This window comes from Pan troglodytes, chromosome 5 (genome assembly GCF_028858775.2).
Source record: "Pan troglodytes isolate AG18354 chromosome 5, NHGRI_mPanTro3-v2.0_pri, whole genome shotgun sequence".
Taxonomy (NCBI): domain Eukaryota; kingdom Metazoa; phylum Chordata; class Mammalia; order Primates; family Hominidae; genus Pan; species Pan troglodytes.
The window spans coordinates 63,592,400-63,618,208 of NC_072403.2; the positions used below are offsets into that span (position 1 = coordinate 63,592,400).

At 34.6% G+C, this 25,809-nt stretch overlaps 1 pseudogene; it reads right to left on the minus strand.

Annotated features, from left to right (window-relative positions):
- Positions 1–10,626: 10,626 nt before the first annotated feature.
- LOC735678 (beta-glucuronidase-like) overlaps positions 10,627–25,809 on the minus strand; it is a 469,528-nt pseudogene continuing 454,345 nt past the window's right edge.

Consider the following 25,809-nt stretch of genomic DNA (forward strand, 5'->3'; position numbering starts at 1 on the left):
AGGGGAACAATCCTGTCTCAATATGAAATCTAATTTCAATAGAGGATTAAGTAGCTACCAAAAAATGATAGATTAGATAGATACATAGAGACACAGTTATAGATAATATTGATAGATATAGATATAGATATACTGCATCCATCTGGTGATAGATTTCTGTCTTCAGAGTTGGAAATAACAGGCGAGATGGGGGTACTAGATCACAGAGATCTCAATTGTTTAACTCCTCAGTTTGCACACCATGATAATGAGGGACAGAGGCTGTATTTTCCATAACATATTCAATGACTTTAGTTTGCAAAATCTCATTTCTTATCATTGATCATTTTCCAACACCAGATGTTAACTTTTTCTCTTTGACCAAAAAAAAAAAAATGTTATCATGTGTTCTTTTCATAAATGTTTATTTCAGTAAAAAAAAAACACTATTAATTTCAATGATGAAAACAAGGTAACACATTAAATTACGGAATGCCATACAAAGGGGGTATTATTTGTCAGTTTGAATATTATATATGCGTTTCTAGGAGACAGAAATATTTCTGCTTTAGTTATGTTTATTTTACTGCACTGTTCCATACAAGAACACATTGCAGGGTTAACAGTTTTTAAAGTGACTCATAATTTTGTGCACATCTCTGCTATATTATTGCAATCTGCATTCTGTTTAAGTTTTAAATTTAAAAATAATTGCTTCTTATTAAAATCTCCCACATTGCATTATTGCTGGTCATGCAGAAAATTACTTTGCTGCAGGAAACAAAACTATCCAATGTAATCTTTTCTCCTTATAGCAGAGGAGATAATTGGATTAATCACAAGTCAAAATCTTGGAAGTAGAGTGCTTGGTTGGCTAAACTGAGCCATGCCTGTTGGTGATGATAGATGATAGAGATTCGATAACGCTAGATAATCAAGTGAAGCTAGTCACCATGATAATGATTATTTTTTAAAATACTGGAATTTGTTAATTATCCACCAAATATGAGGAGAAGCTGGACTTGCCCTTTGAGGGAACTAGTTGCCTTGTTAAGACATCATCATATATCCACGTCCACTTAGGCAACTTGCTCCTCTGCTTATCTAGAACTATTCTGTCCATGTTGAAAGCTTGTGATGAAGTAGGGGTCTCTCATATTGTGAATCTTAGCCATGATTACTGCAAATGTTAATTTTTTTGCTAAATTTTTCTTTTTTTTCTTCTACTAAGCCAATTCAAAGTGTGATATATTTCTTGAAACTGTCTTACAGCTCTTTTAATGTTCTCTTTTGTTTTGTTCTTTTCATTTTTTTTTTCTCTTCTCATTTCAGTTTGGAAATTTTCTATGGGCTTACCTACAGCTCACTCATTCTTTCTTCAGTCATGGAAGTTGATTAATAAACCCATCGATGGGCCTATTCTTTTTTCTCCCTTAGCATTTTCTTTTGTTTTTTTCTTAGTTTTTTTTCTTTTTTCATTTCTCTGTTTATATTACACATCCCTATTTTTTTTTCTGTTAAGAGCCCTTAACATAGTAATCACAATTATTTTAATTTCTCTGAATGATGATCCTAACAGTTGTGTTGTACCTAGGTATGGTTCTGATTCTTGTTTTGTGAAGTAAAAGTAAAGGAGTGACTTGATGAAAAATTACAACTGCAAATGCTTATATTAAAAAAGAAGAAAAAAGAATTAAAAAATTAATGATTTCAGCTCCCACCAAAAGAAGCTAGGGAAAGAGGAGCTTGATTATTAAGTAAAAGTAAAAAATAGATAAATAAATAGAAAAGACATCTCTGAAAGAAAAAACAAACGAATGATAAAGTAAACAAACAAATGTTATTTTAAATAAATTATTAAAAACAATTTTTAAAACTAGATTGCTCAAACAAAAGCAATGAAAGAGTAGGTTGCACTATATTTGTAACACACAATGGCTAAGAGAATATTATCTTAAAAACTTTATGCTACCAAGTCTGGAAACTTAAAGAAAAGTGGCAAATAGCTTGAAAAACACAAGTTATCAAAACTAGTTTAAAAAGTAACTGAAAAGCTAAGTAGTCCTATTTCTGGTAAAGATATATAACTGATGATTAAAATCCTTTATACAAAGAAAGAAAAAAAGAACAAGAAATAAACAGCCTTATGTAAATGTACTGGTAAATTTTATTAAATATTTAATGAATGAAGCATATAACTCCTAGTTGATAAAGTACAGTAGGAAATGTTTACTTATTTAATTATGATTACCATAATACCAAAATTAGAAATTCAAATAAATATTTAATGGATGAATCATATAAATCTTAGTTGATGAAATAGAGTAGGAAATGTTTTGAGGTGGGAAATTAAAGAAATAAGGAAAAATAAAATTAAAAAGAGAAAGAAATAAGCTTTCCTGTATTAGGCTGACTGGTCCCAGAGGCAGCAACAGGCACAGCCCAGACCCAGGAAAAGGCTTGATAAACACTATCTAAGAAGCTAGGACACAAAGGAATGTGTTCTGGAGACTCTCCCAGCACTCCTTCAACATATGGAGATGAAAAACAAATTTTCCTTTGCTTTAATGGTATTAGTTTATAGATTCTTGTTTTCTGTAACTGGTAACTTCAAGTATTCTGTTTTATCTAAGAAGTACAGTGAAGGTCATGAGAAGCCTGAGCAGGCCTGAACTACAGCTGTCTGGGCACCATAGTGAAGTTATGAGATAAACCAGTGCAAGACTCTTTAGAGCAAAACCTGGATAACAGACAAATGGGTTGCTTGGCAATGGTCATGAGTAATCCGGAGTTATGAACCTGTCACAATTTAATTAATTGTTCTGCCTCTGTATCCTTGCTTTTGCACCACTGTAACTGAAAGCCTGCTTCAAGGTAGTCCACCCCTTTGTGAAGCGTGTATGAAAGTCAAATGCTGTCTTTGTTCTGGACCCAGTCTTTGGATGTTGAGTCTGCTGGGTCTGAGTGCACTCAATAAAGATATCCTCCTGTATACACCCCAAGGTCTCTCTCTGGTCCTCCTGATTCCACAATATTTCACTTATTTAATTATGATTACCATAATACCAAAATCAGAAAAATTATAAAAGAAAACACAGATGTAAAAATTGATACATACATAGATGCAAAATTGTAGAACCAGAAAAGCTTTAGCAAAATATTAGCTAATTGAAATCAGAAATATTGGTTTAATATTGGAACATCTATTGCTGTATTTCACCATTATACTAGAGATTCTAGCATGTGCATTAGAGCAAGGGAAAAATATGTAAATTAAGAGTAAAGCTGCAAAACACTATTTGCATTTGACATTATTGATTTGGTAGGAAATTATAAGGAATCTACACAAAATGTTATTAATATTTAAAGAACATAGTGGGTTCAGGCCAGGTGCGGTGGCTCACGCCTGTAATCCTAGTACTTTGGGAGGCTGAGGCGGGTGGATCATGAGGTCAGGAGATCGAGACCATCCTGGCTAAAATGGTGAAACCCCGTCTCTACTAAAAATACAAGAAAAAAAAAATTAGCCAGGTGTCGTGGCGGGCGCCTGTAGTCCCAGCTACTCGGGAGGCTGAGACAGGAGAATGGTGTGAACCTGAGAGGCGGATCTTGCAGTAAGCCGAGATCTCACCACTGCACTCCAGCCTGGGTGACAGAATGAGACTCCGAAAAAGAAAAAAGAAAAAATAAAAGAATGTAGTGGGTTCATAGGAAACCTGGCCATCATACAAAAATCTGTCTTTCCATGTCCTACAATTACAATTAAAATACAGAGTAAATTACAATTTACATTAGCATCCAATACAGAAAATACTTGGAGACACATTTAATGTAATATTTGTAAAAGCTCTAAACTGAAAACTGTGATACATATCTGAGAAAAGTGAAAGAAAACATGAGATGGAGTGATGTATCACATTCATTGACTGTAAGACTCATTGTAAGATGTCACAAATCTATAAATTAAATGAAGTTTGGATCAGAGTCCTGGGAGGCTTTTTTTGTAGATTGTCAAGCTGATTCTAAAATGTATGTAGACATTCAAAGAACCTAGGAGCACCAAAATGCTTGCACAGGAAGAACAGATTTGAAGGTCTTTTGCCGTGTGATTTCAAGCCTTAGTATAAAGTTACAAGTACTGGGTGATATCGCTGTGAGGGCAGACATAAAAATAAATGAAACAGCATAGAGATTCCAGAAATCGGGCCGTGGATATTTGTTGAGCTGACTTTCAAAAAAGGTGTCAAGTCAATTCAATGGGGGAAAATAAAATCTTTTCAACAAATGTTGCTGGGACAAGTGGACATGGAAGAAAAGTTTAAAGTCATGACATATACGACATTACTTAAATTAATTCAGAAAAATATCTATGAATTAAGTGTTAAGCTGTAAAATGTCTAAAAATTATTTTTGTGAGTTTTGAATAGGCAAAGATTTCTTACACAATTGTTATAAATGTGAAAAATAAAAGAAAAAAACAAATTGAACTTTGTCAAACTTGCATGGAAATTATATTTGTCTAAAGGTGATTTAAAAAATTAATCCAATGATAGTACTGCAAATTATGAGAGAAAAAGAAATACATAATGTGACTGAAAATACCCTAATAGAGAAATGATGAAGTTTCCCTGTGAGAATATCTGAAAGAAAACATAAACTACAAAGACAATTACCCAGTTGAAAAAATAAAATAAAACAAGATTGGAGGCAGAAATTTAAAACAGCTTTTAAAAATGCATGAGATAAAAAATGTGGAACAAGGGTTTAGCCCTAGCAATAATTTTGAACTATATTTTTTAAAAACAAAGCAAAACAAAACTTGTATATCTGAATAATTTGTGTAACAGACCCATCAAGAAATGTTTCTTGTGGAAAAGCAAGGCGTGTTCTTATTAAGAACTTTCCCTAAAGCAATACTTTGAACAAAGCAAACTTTCTCTACACAAAATGGGTGAGTTCTACAGCTGATGAATCATTTTTAGTTCAGCATTATGCTTATAACTCAAAATCTGTTACTATTCATGGCCCATGGACTCATGCGTGACTCTCTTAGAGGTGAAGCTACAAATTTTGATTAACAAAAATAACAGGAGAGTTTTGCCACAATTTCTCTGTAAGTTACTAAAGCACTATTAAACCTACTTGATAGAATGTGCAACGGACAAATGCACAAGTGAGGGAGGAAGCCAGTTCCTACTCTAGATTTCTTTTGGTGTACACTGAAACATGGTAATAGCATGGTTTCTAAGGATATGGTGGTGGTTGGCAATTGGCAGACATGGCAACTAGTTTATACTCTCAAATGGACATTCATTCTTTGAGCGTGTACAAAATCTTTTTTCCCAGCTTGGCTCTTTCTCTAGAATGCAGGGCCTTGTCTAAGTACAATAATGTGCTTCAAAGAGGCCTTGCTTCATAGCAAAGGCACAATCTCAGCAGGACCAGGGTATGTATCAAAATAGGACACATGTGCTATCTGGTATTATTCATGTAATTTTCAGGAGGTTTTACCTGACGGTATATATTAGGTTGCCATGCAAATTATTACCTCCAAACCTGATTAAGGCACCCATCATATAGTCAAATCATTGCCTTATATCAAACACTATCTGCTCATTTTTACAGAGGAGTCCTTTTTCTATCAATGAATCTTCTCAAGTCCTAAGAGGAAACCCCTCCTCTGTTTCTTCCATCAGTAGATTGTTCAGCCTTTACCCAAGAAATCTAACTGTTCCCTACGTTTTTTTGTCATTTCACTTACTATGACTGCAGACTTCTGAGTTCTGGTCATCTTGGAGTTTCTTCAATTTTTTATGCCATCGGCAACACAATGGTGTGCTCTGTGTGTTCAATTCTAAGACTGCATATAGCCATTGGAATATACTTAGTGAGATCTGCTAGATTATAATACAGTCATAATTAGGTTCATGTATTTGGGGAATAAGAAACATCTTCGACATGAACAGGGTACTGGTTAGTTCTGTACCAATGTAATTCTACATGGGTTGTCAGATCTAGGACAAATATAATTTATTGGCTGTTCTCTTCTTTTGACACCAGCCACTGGAGGTCATTCTCTACCTCTAGCCTCAGAAGCTTATGTTCTTTTCAAAAAAAAAAATCCAGAATCTGAATCCCATTGCTACAGAAACTGATTTGTCAATGCATTCTGAAACTGTGCAAAAGGGACAAAGGAAATACAAAATACAACTCCCACTCTATGTTCCTGTATTTCTTTTTTATTCCCCTCAGAATTGAATTTGCAGGATTTACTGGCTGGATGCCAGTCCCATCCTAAGGCACTTAAAAATGCTCGTGACCATGCTGTTCATTCATTATGCGAATACAAAAACTGTGCAAAAAAAAGCCTGGAACTCAGCTCACGGATAATTGCTTCTTTATTTTCCTGAATGCTTCTTTGCTAGAATAGCCAAATTTAACATCCTGGTTTCTCTTTAGCTGGTTACAATCTAACTGTTCCCTGAACAGTGTCTTTCTAGCTGTACCCAGGAAATGTAGACTTTGCCACTTCAACTCCATTGGACTAGCACTGCCATGCAAGAATAGTTTAATTTTAATAATTTCTTTTGATTATTTTGATGCTTTACTTATGAAACCAAATATTTCTTTTTTTATTACTTTAAGTTCTAGGGTACATGTGCACAACGTGCAGGTTTGATACATAGGTATACATGTGCCATGTTGGTTTGCTGCACCCATTAACTCATCATTTACATTAGGTATTTCTCCTAATGCTATTCCTCCCCTTGCCCCCCATCCCCCAACAGGCCCTGAGTGTGATGTTCCCTGCCCTGTGTCCAAGTGTTCTCAGTGTTCAATTCCCACCTATGAGTGAGAACATGCGGTGTTTAAAACCAAATATTTCTATTAGAGGTCTATCACTTTCTGTAGAATTGATGAATCTTCATAGAAAATGTATTTTTAAAGAAAAATCTGTTAAGTCGGTTTTCCATTTTGGGTGTATATATATATTTAAAACATTCTTATTTAATTTCCCTATTTCGTTGATATTTTGCACATAATTATTTCCATCAGGATATTGAAAATTAAAATATAATACTTGACTCTTCTATTAATTTTACTCAATATAACATTTCAACAATTTTACATAAGTTATTATGGGTTAGCTGTTCTAGATGTTATTCTGTCAAGGCTCATTGTCCCAGGTAAAAACATTTGCAGATGTATATTTTGTAAAAATATTTTATTCTATCATCAGTTTTGAAAAATAAAAACAATTCCAAATGCAATATTAAACCTTTTCATTTGTATTTATTCTTTGGATATGATAATCTCTGTTTTCTCAGATAACCAGAATGACAACTACATCCTTTATCTTCAAAACGTTGCCATATACCCACCACAATCTGCTGAGTTTTAAGAATGCTCTTTTCCTATACTGCTCAGTTGCATTTGTATCTTTTTTGACATTTTCAAGCCACATGTTCTTCAAGTAGTTTGTTACGATCATAGTTACTAATTATTATTGCATCTATATTTTAGTAATGGATAATGCTATTTGTGATGATGTAGTCCAGCAGTACTTTTCACTATGAATTCAATAAGAAATTATTATTTCTTACATATTACATAAGAACTATTTTATGTTTTTCTCATAAGATAGAATTTTTTTAACTCACTTATTTTGGTGCCCATTTAAGTCATCAGTATAGATGTGATTATTTTATATACTTTGTTTTAATGAGTCATACAACTACCAGCAGAAGAAAGATAAAATTGTTAGTGTCAAACATGGTGACTAAATGTCCTTTGGGTGAAAATATGAATGTTAAAATATTAATTGTGATCTGAAGCCATAAAACTTTCTACTAACAATGGAGTTTGTCAATTTATGTGCTTTATTAGGAGTATTTTGAAGCGAAAGGTATGACTCAAAAGACATTTTAGAGTTTTGGATTTGTTGAAGATGCTATCTTAAAATCTTTTAAATTTATGTGAGAAAGCTATCCACTAGTTTTTATTCAAGAACTCTTCAAGACAAACGTTAATTAACATGTTCGAGACTTGTTGAGAACATGATTGGAAAATGCTGTCTCTGAACCAAAGGGCCTTGGGGCATTGGCTCTGTGATAATCCTTCCTTCTACGAAAAATGGAATGAAACTTGTCACTCTTTTTTCTGATACAAGATGCTGCAAATATCTCTAGACAATTCAACCCTGGAGAGATAATTTGTACATGTTTCAATAAAGTAGAGTGAATGAAAATTTATTATTCTTGGTGACATTCTTACAATATATTTGTTCTGACCTGAATAATCATATTTGATACTTTGATGTTTCTAATTTTTAATAGCAAAAAAATCTCAGTGACTTGAATAAGGAAAATGTATTATAATTATATAGCATCACTGTCCATAATGTCTGCCCCAGTGTAAGTGATTAAAAATAGAATACTTCTTTCCTTTGAAGCTGTCATCATATTCTGCTTCACTAGGTCGGGGAGGAAGATGCCTTTTTATTGGGCACCTTAACTCAATTCTAAGGATATAAGATGTTTCTTATCTGCTAGTTCTAGTTTTTAAGGTTTTTTTTTGTTTGTTTTTTGTTTTTTTTTTTTACCTAGACAATCCCTTATTACTCCAATCCTCTGTTAGAGTTAATTATTTTAAATACAAAATTCTCCCTGTGCAAACTATTTTATGGTTTCGCTCTGCTGATAGGACCTTTATTGATAGAGTAGAACATCATAATTTATTGAAAGGAAGAACTGCAATCAGTAACAATATTGGATAGCAGGTATTTGATACAGAGGTAAGTAGTCTCTAAATATGGCAGGCAACAATTCGTTCTATCCTGGTTCACTCATGCCCTTCCTCAGGTAACAGGTGAGTTTACTTATATTATGCTTTATTTTGGAAGAAATTATGTCTGGATTTGATAGATATAATGTGACAGAAGAGTGCACTGTCATGGAACCCAGAAGACATGCCATTTGGAAGCCAGGCTAGACTATTGAACAATTAAAGACTATATGGAGAGAGACAGAGAGTGAAAAACCATCTCCCAAACAGTCTTTCAGTCTAGTGGAATTATGTAAAAGACTCCAAGTGAGACCAGCAGAACTTCAAAACTGACCCTGGGAAACTCAATGAATCATAATTAATAGTAAGTTACTATACTGGATTGTTTTGTAAAACAGAAACAAATGACTCAAACAGTAACCTAGAAATCATGGGTAAATGTGGATATTACTATTCTCAGAGACTTGAGTAGGCAGGAACGAGACAACCAGCCTTCTCACAGACCAGACCCTCACCCTTCTTTCTTCAAGACATATCTATCTTAGGCAGGAAATGTGTAAAAGTTTATGTAAACACCCAGAATCCTACGATAATTTCTATTACTCACCTGGTACACCAATAATTAGTTAAAATATACTGCCAGTTTCCTGTAGGCATGGCAGGTGGCATGCTAATCTGCTGGTTATAAAATTAAACAAGATACACAGATAAACTGAATAGGGTTGAATTAGGGGCTTTGGAAGACCTCAGTAAGGATGCTCCCACCATGGCAATACAGCTCATTAAGAGATTAAGTGCCCAAGGCTGGTTATAATGAGTAGTGAAACAGCAAGAACACAATGTCCCAATTTGTAAATGTAATGGTGCTGTGTCTATGGAAAACCTTTAATATTTTAGAAAGTTAATGAAAGAAATCCCTATGCTATATCCATCACCTTGATTCGCTTATTAAATGCCCGAGATGGTTCACATCTCACTGAAATTGAAATAGATTTGTTTTCTTAAATACACCTTCCTGGCACCTTTTAAAGAAGGCAAAGCTAAAGCTGAGAAAGTTCACAGGAATTGGGTAATGAAGAATTTGCTCACTTAGCGTGACAGTCACATAGTCTAGATGGAGACAAGTGTCTGCTCAGGAGTCATTAGTTTAGGAACTCCAGGCATCAGGTCTTGATTGGCACATGTGATCACTTCTGCTTACAACAGCAGCTATAGTGGAGTAGCCTGCAGGGACCACAACAGCCACATTGACGATTACTCCTCCTAAAGCAAGATGCCAAAGGGAAGAAAATAAAAGAGGTTGCTATGTGTTCAATTGTGTCCCTAAGAACAAGATATGTTCTAGTCGTAACCCTAAGTACCTCAAAGTGTGAACATACTTGGAAATAAGATCTTTGCAGATGCAATGAGTTAAATTAGAATGAGGTCATGTTGAAGTAGGCTAGTGTCCTAATCCTAGAAGCCTGGTGTCTTTAAAGAAGGCAGAGACACAGGCTCTGTGAAGACTGAGGATTGGAGTGATGACTCTACAAATTGTGGAATGTCAAATAGTGCCAGCCAACTACCAGAAGCCAGGTAGAGCCAGGAAAAGATTCCCTTATGTTTCAGTGTGAGCATGGCCCTGCAGATACTTTGATTTCAGACTTCTAGTATCCTGAACTGCTAGACAATAAATTTTTTTTTAAGCCACCTAGTTTGTAGTACTTGGTTACAGCAGCCCTAGGGAACTTAATACAAAGGTCAATCTCTGCCTGTACAACATAAACAAGAATAATTACAATCCCCAGGCCCCCAGTCCACACACACACACTCCCTACAGAACAAGAACAGTAGCAACAACAACAAAAATGAAATGTACCTTCTTTTGATTTATCCTCATGTCTATTCCTCGAGAACAATCACATAAAAATATTTTCACAGAATCTGTAACTCTATGTCCAAGTCCAAATGACCCTAAGAAACATTAATATACCAAAAATTGAGGAGCTTTTGAAAGTAGTGATTATATAAATAATAAAGAATCTTGAGGAGAAAGAAGTTGAAGCTACAGAATTTTATCAAGTGTCCAGGTTAGACATAAAGAACTAAGGCAATGAAGCTTTCCCCATTCCTTCAACTCCTACTGATAATTTGTTTTTTATAATTCTAGGGAAAGGATTCTTAAAAGGACAAAAAGAAGCAGTTCAGGAACTTCATTATAAATCATAATCATGAAATTATAATGCAATATTTTAAGGAAGACATATAATGTTTTAATTCTAATATGGAAATCACAGTGGTAGGTTATATACAATGCCAATAATCATCCCAATTATGGTCTCAGTTTGGCTGGTACGAAAGTCAGATGGGTTCTGGCAATTATTTGTAGAATATAAATAGAATTATTTATAAATTTTAAAAAAGGTTGCAGCAATTAGATGAAAACTGTGACCACATTTCTACATTGAAAGATGATTTTTAATTTCTGATTGGTATGCAGCCATTGATTTGGCTTATGTGATCTTACGAGTCACTGCTAATGCTGGATATCAAGAGCAATTTGTTTTTCTCTTTTATGGCCAGAAGCTTGATTTAGTGTTTTCCGAGCCACCTGGATATTTAAATTATCTGGCATGATATCATAATCCACTAAGATGAGCTTTAAACAGATGGCCTCAACCTAACTCAAATGCTAAAGTTGCTCATTACATTGGTGCCGTATTAACAGCAGTAATTGTGAAAAAATTGTGTGATGCTCTGTCTTTATTGATTTTATTGCAAAAAAGGGTGTGTTATTACATAGAAAATCATATACATGGCTTCCCAGACAGTATAGTCCCAGTTATCAGGGACAAATATGCTCAAGACTAGACAGAAACTATTATCCTTGAGCCCCCTAAATACCAAAACTAATACTTAGAAAGAAACTTTCTAATATATTTTTAGGAGCAGCATTTATCACATCTAGTATGATCATGCCTCTTAATATGGTTGCTTTAAAATTTTTTAAAAAAATTTTTAGATATTATCTCATTCTATCACCGAGGCTGGTCTGAAGTGGTGCAATCATGGCTCACTGAAGCCACAACCTCCTAGACTTAAGCGATCCTCCCACCTCAGCCTCCTGAGTAGCTGGGACTAAAGGCACATGCCACCATACCCAGCTAATTATTTAAATTTTTGATAGAGCTGGCGTCTTCCTATGTTGCCCAGGCTAGTCTTGAACTCCTGGGAACAAGTGATCCTCTCGTCTCGGCCTCCCAAAGAGCTGGGATTACAGGCCTTTTTATAAGATTAATAAAATGTGTCAAAAGCATTTCAGTTATGAGCTATGTGGGGTTTTAAGATAACAAGATGCCTCCCAACTTTTGTGTTCACTTACTCATGTATTCAACAAGTATAAGCACTTACTTAATGCAAGTGCTGGTCTAGAAACCAGGATCATAATAATGAAAAATTAAAAAGATATCCTCAAGGAGGTTATATTCCATTTGAAGACAGACAATACATTTTTAAAAGTATAAATGCATTACATATCATAGGATAATGAACACCAAAGATAAAAATAAAGCAAGAGACAGAATTAGGATGAAATAAGAAAGATACATTGCTTACTAATAGAGAATTGTCAGGAATGGTTGCACTTACAAGTGGTATTTAAGTAGAGATACCACAGTGGCCAGAAAGGCTACAATGGAATGGAATGAATGGGGTGGCCAGAAAATGAAAACTTCAATATGAATAGATGTGGAACACGCAGGATAGGACAAAGCATGGATCCACAACTTGTCATTACTTCCCTTGATATTGGCTAGTCTCCCAGTACAGCACTGGCAGGGATCATTATTGCTACCTCTTGATATCCTAGGAACTTTGTAGTCATCCTCAGAAATGTTGCCAAGCTCATGGATTGCTTTGCTAATATTGCTTCCCAGATCTTTGCAAATGACGAATCAGCCTTGTAGGGGAACAAAGAATTGAAAATCATTTTCATAGCATGTATACGCATCCTAAAGTGTTAAAATTATTGAAACATATCCCTAGTCAGGAGCCAATGGATTGTACTATTGTTCTGGTCATTGGCCTTTCAAAAACTGGAATTATCTATCTAAATCTCTGTGAACAGCTCCTTCTAGGCTCACTTGGCTGACATGTGTGACGAAGTTGAAACCCTTGGTTCCTATGTAGATTTTGTGGGTGAAATTTCATATTAAATCAACACTTGATGCTCTGACAAAGCCAAAAGCTTTTAATGAACAGTCAGATCCACAGATACAGTCCAAAGAATGCATAAGTGGGTTGCCCATGGATGAAGAACTGCTATTCAGTATCTATAAAACCCAATTTAGAAGTTTCTGCATGTATCAAAAAAACAGTTTCAAGGTACCAAAGATGGCAACAGAACTGATTGTCTTCTATGGGTCTATAGTTGGTTTAGTGCCTGGGACCCATGTCTTTATAGGGGCATTTTAGGAAAGGTATTAATATTACATAAATATATACAATAATCTGGTTGATTTTCCTATTTATAATTTAGATATTTATTTTCAGACAGCTTGCTGCTACTTCTCAAAGTATAAATAAGCATGTGAGGTGTTGCATAAACATTAAATACCTTAATTTCACCATGCCATAATATACACATATGTCAAGACGTCATGTCACACATCATAAATATATACAATTTTTGCTGGTAAATTAAAACTATTTTAAATCAACTGTATGGTTTTATTCATGTTCGTGGCTATTTCTCTTAGACCTAATAAGGCTTTTAGCAAACATTTGTTGAATGCATGGCTAGAACAAAAACATAATTAATGATTGCATCCATTTTCTACTTTTTCTTTATGTAGTACATTGCTTTGTTTTATTTTCCTGTGACTTCCCTTCATATCTCTTGGCAGAGAAACCTCAAAACTTTGTCTCCAGTAATCATTGTCCTGAAGTCCAATACTATATTTCTAATAGCCCATTTGACAAATATATTTCTCTATGAAATGCAGAAAGCAATTGCAACAAAATCAAAAATTGACAAATGGGATCTGATTAAAGAGGTTATGAATAGCAAAAGAAACAATCAACAGAGCCAACTTACAGAATGGGGGAAAAGTTTTGCAAACTATGCATCTAACAAAGGTCTAATATCCAGTATCTATAAGGAACTTAAAGAAATTTACAAGAAAAGACAAACAACTCCATTAAAAAGTAGACAAAGGACATGAACAGATAATTTTCAAAAGAAGACATGCATGAAGCCAACAGTCATATGAAAAAAAAAGCTCAAGATCACTAATCATTAGAGAAATGCAAATCTCACAGCAGTCAGAATGGCTATTATTAAAAAGTCAAAAAATAACAGATCCTGTCGATGTTGTGGAGAAAAAGGAATGCTTATACACTTTTGGTGGGAGTGTAACTTAGGTCAACCATTGTGGAAGACACTGTGGCAATTCCTCAGAGACCTAAAGGCAGAAATACCATTCGACCCAGCAATCCCATTACTAGGTACGTACCCAAAGGAATATAAATTGTTCCGTTATAAAGACACATGCACTTGTATGTTCATTGCAGCCCTATTCACAATAGCAAAGACACAGAATCAACATAATACCCATCAGTGATCAGTAGATAAAGAAAATGGGATACACATAAACCATGAAATACTATCCAGTCATAAAAAAATATGAGATCACATCATAAATTGTTCCATTATAAAGACACATGCACTTGTATCTTCATTGCAGTCCTATTCACAATAGCAAAGACACGGAATCAACATAATGCCCATCAGTGATCAGTAGATAGAGAAAATGGGATACACATAAACCATGAAATATTACCCAGTCATAAAAAAATAATGAGATCACATCCTCTGCAGGGACATGGATGGAGCTGGAGGCCATTATCCTTAGCAAACTAATGTAGGAAGAGAAAACCAAATACTGCATGTTCTCACTTACAAGTGGGAGCTAAATAATGAAAACACAAGGATACATAGAGGGGAACAACACACGCTGGGGTCTGTTGGAAAGTGGAGGGTGGGAGGAGGGAGAGAGTCAGGAAAAATAACTAGTGGGTACTAGGTTTAATATCTGGGTGATGAAATAATCTGTACAACAAACCCCCATTACACAAGTTTACCTATATAACAAACCTGCACATGTAACCCTGAACTTAAAGGTTAAAAAAATACATAAAATGTACCGATGAATGCTAAAAAATAAAATAAAATAAATTCTAAATCCATATATCTTAAAATGAAAATTTGAATGACAAATTAAAATAATTAAAATATTTTGTCACACTTTCCTCAGTATAAGTTTGTGTAAATTCAAAATGTGCATTCTGTTTTTGAAAAAAAATCTCATATAGTACATTGTTTTCCTTATTGCTTAAAACACGTTTGTAGGAGGAATATAATGACATTATAAACCACTTAACTTTCATTTATTGGGATAATTAACATTTCAAAATAATTAGTTTTAGATGTGGTTTATGGGAAATATGCTTTCGAAGAATGGCCTGAAACTTTATCTATTTGGATATTTTGTCATAGCATTTTAATAAAGAAACAGACTGATTTTAAATGACAGTTGTAATTTTCAATTTCAGTTCTGAAAAGCAGGGTTTTATAATCTATTTTTCCAAGTCGTATATCTGAAATACGATCTCCATTTTTATTTGCATTTGGTTTATATACTAAGTATAAAAAGTTTGCTTTTACTTACATAAAAACATTAAAGAAAATTAAATAGTATGCATCAAATGTTAAAATAAAAAATTTAAATGTTTTTACATATTATAATAGTATTACAATATAGAATTAAGAAGCCATATAATAGTATTTTGTAACACGCTCATATAAGATACTGGCTTTAAAATTAACATCATGTAAAAATGATAAAGACATATAAAAATTCCTTCCAAATTTGGTAAGATTTCATATTGCTATAATATACAAAAAATCAGGAAATTTTTGCTACAAGCCAAAGTATAAGTAAAATTTTTGCTATAAGTGAAATTAGATAATGTAATTATTTATATGTTGGAAAAATCTATCTTAGTGCATGCGTGAATGCGTCTCTAGATAGATAAGAATGTATTGTAATTTTTGAGACCAGGTAAAATATAAGCCTGAATTATGACACTACAGTGACAATGGGGATAGAAAATGATTCAATATATAACATCTTAAGAGGGCAGGACCTTTAATATTATAGCAATGACTAGCTATAGCTTTAGGGAGAAAGATTCTAGAATGTGTTGCATTTTTGCTTCTTTAATTTGGCTTATATTCTCACTCACTCAAATAACCCATGACTCAGAATGTTTAGAGAGGACCCTGTATCACTGTAGAAGGAAGGGAGGAGAAAGAGCTAGAAACAGATGAATTATTATGAATTTAGTTCTGAACTTGCTGAGTTAGAGATTCTATGAGACATCAGGTTGTAGTTGACAAATGTGTGTGTAGGAAGTCAAGCTTGGGATAGAGAATTTGGAGTTATGGTGGTCATTAGTATTGCTTTCTGGGTACTATGCTGTGCTAATTATTTTATATTTATTATTTCTTTTAATCTACCAAATGGATTCAGATGTTAAACTCTATTTTCGCGTTTGAGGGATGAATTCTCAGATGGACATGGATATAAAGTGTGTTTCCCAAAGTTGCAAAGTTGAGTGGTAAATGGCAGAACTTCAAGTTCCGGTCTATCTTATGCAAATTCTGTGTGAGTACCCCCTGCAATATACGGATCACATTTAGTAGCACGAAGACATGAAGAGATGAAATTAGCTCTGGGAAACCTCAGCATTTAAAATGCAGAAAGAAACATCTGCAAAGAAGACAGAACATTAGGGGGAAACCCAAGAAAGAGAAAAGTCTGGAGAAAAAAAGTGGAGTGGCAAATATGTGCAATTTTTCAGTGAGCTTGATTTTGAACACCAAAAATAAAAAAGAGCAAAATAATGAGAATATATTGCAGAGAATGAACACAGTGGCCACGGATGACTAAGTTACAAGTTGAGTCTTCAATTATGACATAAACTGTGATAGAAGATTATCAAAAATGTTTTACTCTTTCAAGTAAGTTGCAAGTGTCCTCTGGTGAGAGACAGTTCTCATCAGTCAGAACAGTAAACATTCTACAAGTGACAGCCTTCTATTTTTGTTAAAAGTGAATATATTCTGTTTTTGAATAAGGTAGGTTAGAAATAAACACAGGTGATAATACTTTATTCTAAATTTTCTACTGTTTGCTCAAAAGATTGCAACTGTGTGTGGCCAAAAGGCTTAGGGATACAATGATGTCAATTATAGACATATCTGATTCTCTGGCTCAAAAGCCAACTTTTTCTAATATTACACACAAGAAAGGATCTTTATTTCTATAATTTTTTTTTCTTTTTCATAGGCACAATTCAGGTGCAACATAAAAGGAACTTCTCTTCTGCTTAAAATGGTCTAGTATTACTTTAATGTAAAATGTTTCATGGAGGGTGACAAACAAAATTTAACAGATTGAAATTTGAGAAATATGCTGCTGTAAATGAGAAGTCTTGATATACTAAGAACTCAGAGAGCAATGATGAATTTCAATCTTTACTTTCTGTTATTTTATCTCTGATTCTATAAGTTCAAGTATCAAGCTTTTCCTAATAACAGCTCCTAGTACTTGTTGGGAATTTAACTCTCTTAGGTGTTCTTTATTTTTTATACATCCATGTTTAACCTTTTTCTTTTATTAAGACAATTAATAAAAGTAAAAATCCATATATTTTTGGTGGTGCTTTGGTATATGTATACATATGAAAGATTAAATCAAATTTAAATCAAGCTAAGTGACATAACCATAACCTTACATATTTATCTTTTTTGCTGTGAGAACACTCAAGATCTACTTATTTACCAATTTTCAAGAATACAATGCATTGTTATTAAATCTAGTCACCAGGCGATACCATAGATATCCAGAACATATTCCTCCTATCTGACTGAAGATGTTTACCCTTTGACCAAAATCTCTGTATTTCCACTCCCATCCCCAAGATCCAACAACCACCCTTCTGTATACATGTGTTTTCATCATTTAGCACCATTGTGTCTGCCGCCTGTATGAATTCAACAGTTTTATATTCCACGTGTGAGATCAGGCAGTATTAGTCTTTCTGTTCCTGGCTTATTTACATAGCATAATGTCCTTCAGGTTTCTCCATGCTGTTGCAAATAACAAGGTTTCTTTCTCTTTTAATTCCATTGAGTGTGTGTGTGTGTGTGTGTGTATCACATTTTCTTTTTCCATTCATTTGTTGATGGACACAGGTTGATTTCATAAATTGGCTATTGTGAATAATGCTGCAATGAACATGGAAATGAAGATATTTCTTCAGCAAATGGATTTATTTTCCTTTGAACATATACTCAGCAGTAGGATTTCTGGATCATATTGTAATTCCAGTTTTAATGTCTTGAAGAAGCTTTATACTGCTTTCCATAAATGCTGTACTAATTTGCAATCCCACCAACAGTATACAAGGTTTCTCTTTTCTTCACTTCTGCATCAATACTTGTTTTCTTTCATCTTTTTGATAATAGCCATTCTAACAGGTGTAAGGTGATATCTCTTTGTGGTTTTAATTTGCATTTCTCTGATAAATAATGATGTTAAATATATTTTTATATATCTGTTGGCCATCTGTGGGTCTTCTTTTGAGAAATATCTATTCTGACTCTTTGCCTATTTTTTAATCAGGGCATTTGGGAGTTTTATTTGCTATTAGAGTGTGATTTGCAAATACATTCTTCAGTTCCCTAGATTGTCTCTTCACTCTGCTGTTTCCTTTGCTGTACAGAGCTTTTGAGTTTTAAGTTTTATTTAATTCCATTGGACTATTTTTGCTTTTGTTACCTGTGATTTTTGGGTCATGCCTCCCCCCAAAATATTACTCAGACCAATGTTCTGGGAGTCTTCCTGTATTCCATTAGTGATTTCATAGTTTCAGGTCTTAGGTTTAAGTCTTGTCCATTTGGGGTTGATTTTTGTAAATGGTGGAGATAAGGGACTGTCCTTTCCCTACTGTAGATTTTTGGTAACTTTATCAAAGATCACTTCACCATAAATAAGTGGATTTATTTAAGAGGCTTCTCCTCTCATATTGGTCTATATATCTGCATTTTGTCAGTAGAATGTTGCTTACATTATTATAATTTTGTAGTAAATTTTGAGATCAGGTAGTATGATGTCTTTAGTTTTTTCTATTTATTCAACAGTGATTTCCCTATTTAGAGAGTTTACGGTTTCATACAATTTTAGAATTTAGGTTTTTTCTATTTCTGTGAAAAAACTGAATTTTAATAAGGATTACATTGACTCTGCAGATTACTTTGAGTATTTATGGCATTTTAACAATATTAATTTTCCAACTCATGAACATGAGATCTCTTTCCATTTATTTGTGTTTTCTTCATTTTCTTCTATCAGTGTTTTATAGTTTTCAGTGTACAGATCTTTCACCTCCTTGGTTAAAATTTGTTCCTAAGATTTTTTAAATACTACTGTAAATGGGATTGCTTTTTTGATATCTTTTTCAGATAGTTTGTTGTTAGTGTACAGAAACACTACTGAAACTTTTATGTTAATTTTGGATCCTCTACCTTTACTGAATTTATTAGTTCTAACAGTTTTTTTGGTGGTGTCTTTAGGGTTTTCTATATAAGATCATGTTATCTGCAAACAAAGACAATTTAACTGCTTCCTTTCCAACCTGGATGCTCTTTATTTCCTTTTCTTGCTTGATTGCTCTGGCTAGGACATTCAGTAATATGCTGAATAGAAGTGGCGTGAGCGAGTACCCTTGTCTAGTTTCTAATCTTAGAAAAAGATTTCAACTTTTCACCTTTGAGTGTGATGTTAACTTTGGGTTTATAATATGCGGCCTTTATTATGTTGAGACAGATTACTTCTATACCTAATTTGGTGAGAGTTTTTTATCATGAAAAAATGCTAAATGGTGTCAAATGCTTTTTCTGCATGTAGTAAGATGATCATTTTGGTTTTGTTCTTTGTTCTGTTAATGTGATGTATCACATTTACTGATTTACATAAATGGGAACATCCTTGCATTCTAGTGATAAATCCTACTTGATGTTGAAAGATGTTTTAACGTGTTTTTGATTCAGTTTGTTAGTATTTTGTGGGCAAGTTTTAGAACTATGTTCATCAGGGATATTGATTGGCCTGTAATAGTTGATTTTTTTCTTGCAATGTCCTTGCCTGGCTTTCATATTAGGGAAATTCTGGTCTCATAAGATGAGTTAGAAAGTGTTCCCTCCTCTTCAGTTTTTTGGATGAGTTTGAGAAGGACTGATATTAATTCTTCCTTAATTGTTTCATAGAATTCAGTTGTTTCAATAAATTCATCTAATTTATTGGGTATGTATTTATTTATTTATTTTGAGATGGAGTCTCACTTGGCCACCCAGGCTGGAGTGCAGAGGTGCAATCTCAGCTTACTGCAACCTCTGCCTCTGAGGTTCAAGCGATTCTCCTGCCTCAGCCTCCCCAGTAGCTGGGACTACAGGTGCTCACCACCATGCCCGGCTAATTTTTGTATTTTTAGTAGAGATGTTGTTTTGTCATGTTGGCAAGGCTGGTCTTGAACTCCTGACCTCAGGCTATCTGCCTGTCTTGGCCTCCCAAAGTAATGGGATTACAGGTGTGAGCCACTGCACCTGGCTTATTGTTATAAACCTCCCCTTTAGAATGGCTTTTGCTGCATCCTATGTTTCAGTATGTTCGTTTCCTTTTTTGTTGACCTCAAGATACTTTAAAATTTTTCTTTTACTTTCTTCTTTGACCTGCTGGTTGTTCAGGAGTTTATAGTTTAATTTCCACATATTTGTAAACTTTCTAAAATTATCTCCTTTTGTTTATTTCTACTTTCATACCTCTGTGTCAGAAAAAATACTTGATATGATTTCAATCTTCTTAAATTTGTTGTCTGATTTTGTAGTCTAATATTCAATCTATCCTGGAGAATATTCCATTACACTTGAGAAGAATGTGTATTCTACTGCTGTCGGATAGAATGTTGTGTATATGTCTGTTAGGTCTATTTGTTCTAAAGTGTAATTTGAGTCCACTATTTTCTTATTGATTTTCTGTCTGGATGATCTATCGCTCTTTAAAATGCGGTATGAAAATTCCTACTACAATTGTATTTCACTTCTCTCTCCCATTGTATCTGTTAATATTTGTTTTATATATTTAGCTGCTCCAATATTGGGTGCATATATATTTACATTTGTTATATCCTGTTCATGAATTAACCCCTTTATTTTTACATAATTATTTTCCTTGTTTCTTTACAGTTTTTGATCTAAAGTCTACATTGTCAGATATAAATAACTTCCCCTACAATATTTTGGCTTCCATTTGCATGAAATATCTTTTTCCATCCCTTCATTTCCAGTCTATGTGTTCCTTATGGGTAAAGTGAGACTTTTGTAAGCAGCATATATTTGGGTATTTTTTTTTATTTTTATACATCCATTCAGTCACTGTATGTCTTTTGTTGTACTTACTAGTGAGTATTGTACTTTCATGTTACTAATTATCATCCATTTTTTTTCACCTTGAAAAAGTCCCATTAGCATTTCTTGAAAGGCATATCCAGTGATGATGACCTTCCTCAGCTTTATTTGTCTGGGAAAGACTTTTTTTCTCCTTCATTTCAGAAGGACATCTTTGTGAGTTAAAGTATTCTTTCTTGGCAAAATAACCACATTCTTGTTCCCTTTCATCACTTCGATTAGATAATCCCACTGTTTTCTGGCCTGCAAAGTTTCTGCTGATAAATCCACTGGTTGCCTTATAGAGGATCTCTTATATGTGAATAACTGTTTTTCTCTTGCTGCTTTCAATATTATTGCTTTGTCTTTGATTTTTGATAGTTTGACTGTAATATGTCTTGGTATAGCATTCTTTGGATTGTACATGACTGAGACATTTAAACCTCCTCTGGCTAGGTATTTATATCTTTTTGCAGACATGAAATGCTTAAGTTAATATCTCCTTAAATATGCATTCCGTCCATTCCATCTATTCTCTCCTTCTTTTTAAAATTCTATAATGTAAATGGTAGCTCTCTTGCTGTCCCATAAATCTCATAGGCTTTCTTCACTTCTTTCCATTCTTTTTTTCCCTCTGACTGTGTACTTTTAAGTAATTGTCTTTAAGTTAACTGGTTCTTTCGCCCACTTGATCAATTCTGCTGCTGACTGACTCTTTTTCATTTTATTCATTGTATTCTTCAGCTTCATAATTACTGTTTGGTTCTTTCTGTATAATGCCAATCTCTCTGTTAAACATTTTCTGGATGTTGTTTAATTGTCAGTTTGTGTTGACTTGTAGTGTGCTGAACTCCTTAAAACAATTATTTTGAATTATTTGTCTGACAATTCACATATCTTAATTTCTTTGGTGTAAATCACAGGAAAATTATTGTGTTCTTTTTGTGGTGTTGATTCCTTGGTCTTCTATAGTTCTTGTTACCTTTCATTAATGTATGTACATTTCACCCCTTGCCAACTTTATGGATTGATTTTACACTGCAAAGTCCTTCCCTACAGGTGTAAGTGATGGCACTGTCTACGATGGGTGCAGATGTTCTGGCTCTGATGAGAATGCAGTGGTCATAGTCTCTGTGAAGCTTATCAGCTGATGTTGGTGTCAGCAAAAACCCCAGGGATCTTTAACAGCCAAGGCTGTGGCTATCTGCACCAATAACAAAGGCTTTTATAGTCTTTTTTTCTTCCACTGGGAAGTCATGGCTAAAGGAGTCTCTCTTCGCGTTGGGTCTAGCTTCTGGTGGTGTTCCCAGGAACACTGGCAATAGTGTCTAATGCACAACGTCCTTGGAGTGGCCACAGACCTGAGGCCTGAAGCACAGGTCTGAAGGGACCTAAAAGGCCTGAAGAGACCAAGTTTCTAGGTCCAGGGTGGTGGTGACACCAATGTTAGTGACACAGACACACGTGCTGCGACACTGGTAACAATGTGTGAAGCACAAGTGCTTGTGGAGCATCTGGGAAGCCAGAATCGAAAGTGTGAACATGCGCTGAGTTACAGTGACTTGAAGCCAGGGAGGTGAACTAGCCCATAGCAGCAATGACTCTGGCATCTGAGGTATGGTGCTCACAGTCCATCTCTTGAGCCAGTATATGCAGTGCAGGCACATGAGGAGCTACGGTGGCTCCAGGGACTAGCTTCTTGTGATGATAGCTCAATTGTTAGCAGCGCAGACACTCACAGAAAGGTTGTAAAACTGCTCTCCATAGTGTGGGTGCACAGAGCAACTGGGGTCCCAAGGCCTGGGAAAGTGTTAGCCCTATCAGTGGTGGCTTCTTTGTTTGAAGTATGAGTTCATGCAATGTGGCCACAGACCTGTGGTTTTGAATGTAGGCAAGCACAGAACATCTACAGACAAGTGTCTGGGGTGTGGGCTCCCACTGGGTGAATATAGCCCTGGGACTGGGGTGCATGCAGGGTTGAGAGGGGTACTAGTTTCTGCCCTGAGTTGCCACAACAGCAGTTCTTTTTTCAGTGGAGAGAACACAGCACTGTTTCCTTCTCAGGGGACTTTATGATGGAGATGGTTGTCTCAGTGATGAAAGCAGGCAGTGTCTTCTGCAGAGGTGAGTTCTAGGGACTGTGGTGGCAACCACTGTGTGACTGAGGCTGTCAGCTTACACACTTCTTTGTTCCCAGGGATCTCCATATACCTCAGGTATGACAATCTCCTTAGTGATCATTTCTGTGCTTATAAATATATATGTATAAATATGTTGTGTGTATATGTGTATATATACATGTACATATGTGTATTTATATATCAATATATATATTGATTTTCTTCTTTATGGTTCAATACGGAAGGGTCAAATTTGCTATTAGCTATTAACATTCAATATTATTATGTTATAATATCTAAAGTAAGAAACAACTTTTGACCAGTAAGATTATGTGTAGATGTATCATGTATCACTATATATTAAGTATTACAAATTTTAGAAGAAGTAGAGTGAGGGAAAATCAGTTGGAAAGGTTTCTGTTGCAGGCACACAATTGGTTCCTCTAAAAGAGGAAAACATATGTTTGTTTGTTTTTCTTGCTTTTGCACGACCCAACTTTCATTACTACCAATGGAACTGTAGTTTGAAGCCTATCAGTTTCAATTAGTTCACCTCAAACCTGGTCAGAGAAGACAGAATACAAAAAAAAAAAAAAAAAAAAAAAAAAAAAAGGTTATTTCTCCCTTATGCCTCTGAAGACACATATCTTAGTTTATTTTCTGCTGTTATAACAGAATACCACAAACTGTGTAGCACTGTAAACAATAGAAGGTTATTTGGCTCACAGTTCTGGAGGCTGTCAATTTTAAGAGCATGGTGCTGGCATCTGGTGTGAACTTCCTGCCATGGTGAAAGGTGAAAGAGAAGGCAGAAATAAGCTCAATTGACAGAGAAAGCAAGAGAGGACAGGCACCCTCTCTCTCTCTTTTTTTTTTTTTTTTTGTTGTTGTTGAGAAGGAGATTCGCTCTTGTTGCCCAGGCTGGAGTGCAATGGCGTGATTACGGCTCACTGCCATGTCCACCTCCCGAGTTTAAATGATTCTCTTGTGTCAACCTCCTGAGGAGCTGGGATTACAGTCATGCGCCACCATGCCCGGCAAATTTTGTATTTTTTTTTTTTTTTTTTTAGTAGAGACGGGGTTTCACCATGTTGGTCAGGCTGGTCTCGAATTCCTGACCTCAGGTGATCTGCCTGCCTTGGCCTCCCAAAGTGCTGGGATTACAGGCTTGAGCCATCGCACCTGGCCCAGGCTCTCTCTTATAACAATGTGCTTTTGTGATAACTGACCTATTCCTGCAGTAACTATTATTCATTATTCATTAATCTAATGAACCATTATTCATTAATCCATTCATGAGGACAGAGCCCTCATGACCCAATAACCTTTTATTAGGCCCCATCTCCCAACACTTGGGATTTGCATTGGGGATTAAGTTTCCAACACGTGATTTTCACGGTGGGGGCACATTTAAAACCTAGAAACATATCTTCAGAACTATTAACCTTGAAAACAACCAAATTCTGTAAAACCTTTAAATATATATAAAAGATTATTGAAATAAATTGATAAAAAATACTTTACTTCATTTGTTAACATGTCAATGTTTTTAAATTATTGATTCATTCAATAAATTTATTAATAAACACACATTGTGTATGTAACTAAATGTATGTTGACAAAATAAATTCTGTAGTTTAATATTATTTTATGTATAAAATGTTCCTTGAAGTCATGCAGGCCTTCTGTTTCTAAGGTTCACCTTAGCAGTCCAGAAAAATCCTCATGAGTCAACAACAGGAATCTGTTGTTGAGTTGTAGAGTTTGAAATAAATAGTAATAAATAACGAAGTTTGTTGCTAACTGGATGGTACGTATTTTCTCATTTTTGTAAGACTATTGAAGTTCAAATCTTGTGGAGTTTGCTGTTACTATAAGATATCTTCATTGGGAAAAGCAGAGAAGAGCAATTGGGTGTTCATACAAATAGAACTAAAAATAAAACAAAATATTTTCCCCCCTTTGTGGATTGAAAGATTGCATGGGTGAAAATGATCAATTTTATTGACTCTAGTTTCCTATCTAAAGACTCCCAGACCTTGCATCTATGATGTGGTAGAACCTGTTAGAAACGAAAAAAAAAAGTTTCAAAAGTAAAGACATTACATGGTGATTTATTGGAGTCTAGCTTACACACACTGTTTCCCTTACTGATGGTAACTGGTCTGTACTCCTGAGATTACTTTTGGTAACCTATTAGTGACTTCTACTTGACTTATAAAAATAACTTGGCTAAATTATTTGATAGTCTTTGTGTTGAAAATTTATTATTTTTTATAATATTTAAAGAACTGAAGGGCATCTATATTTAGAAACACTAAAATCACTTCAAAATAAACAACACTATGTTTAACATATATTTAGGAGAAATTAAGAATT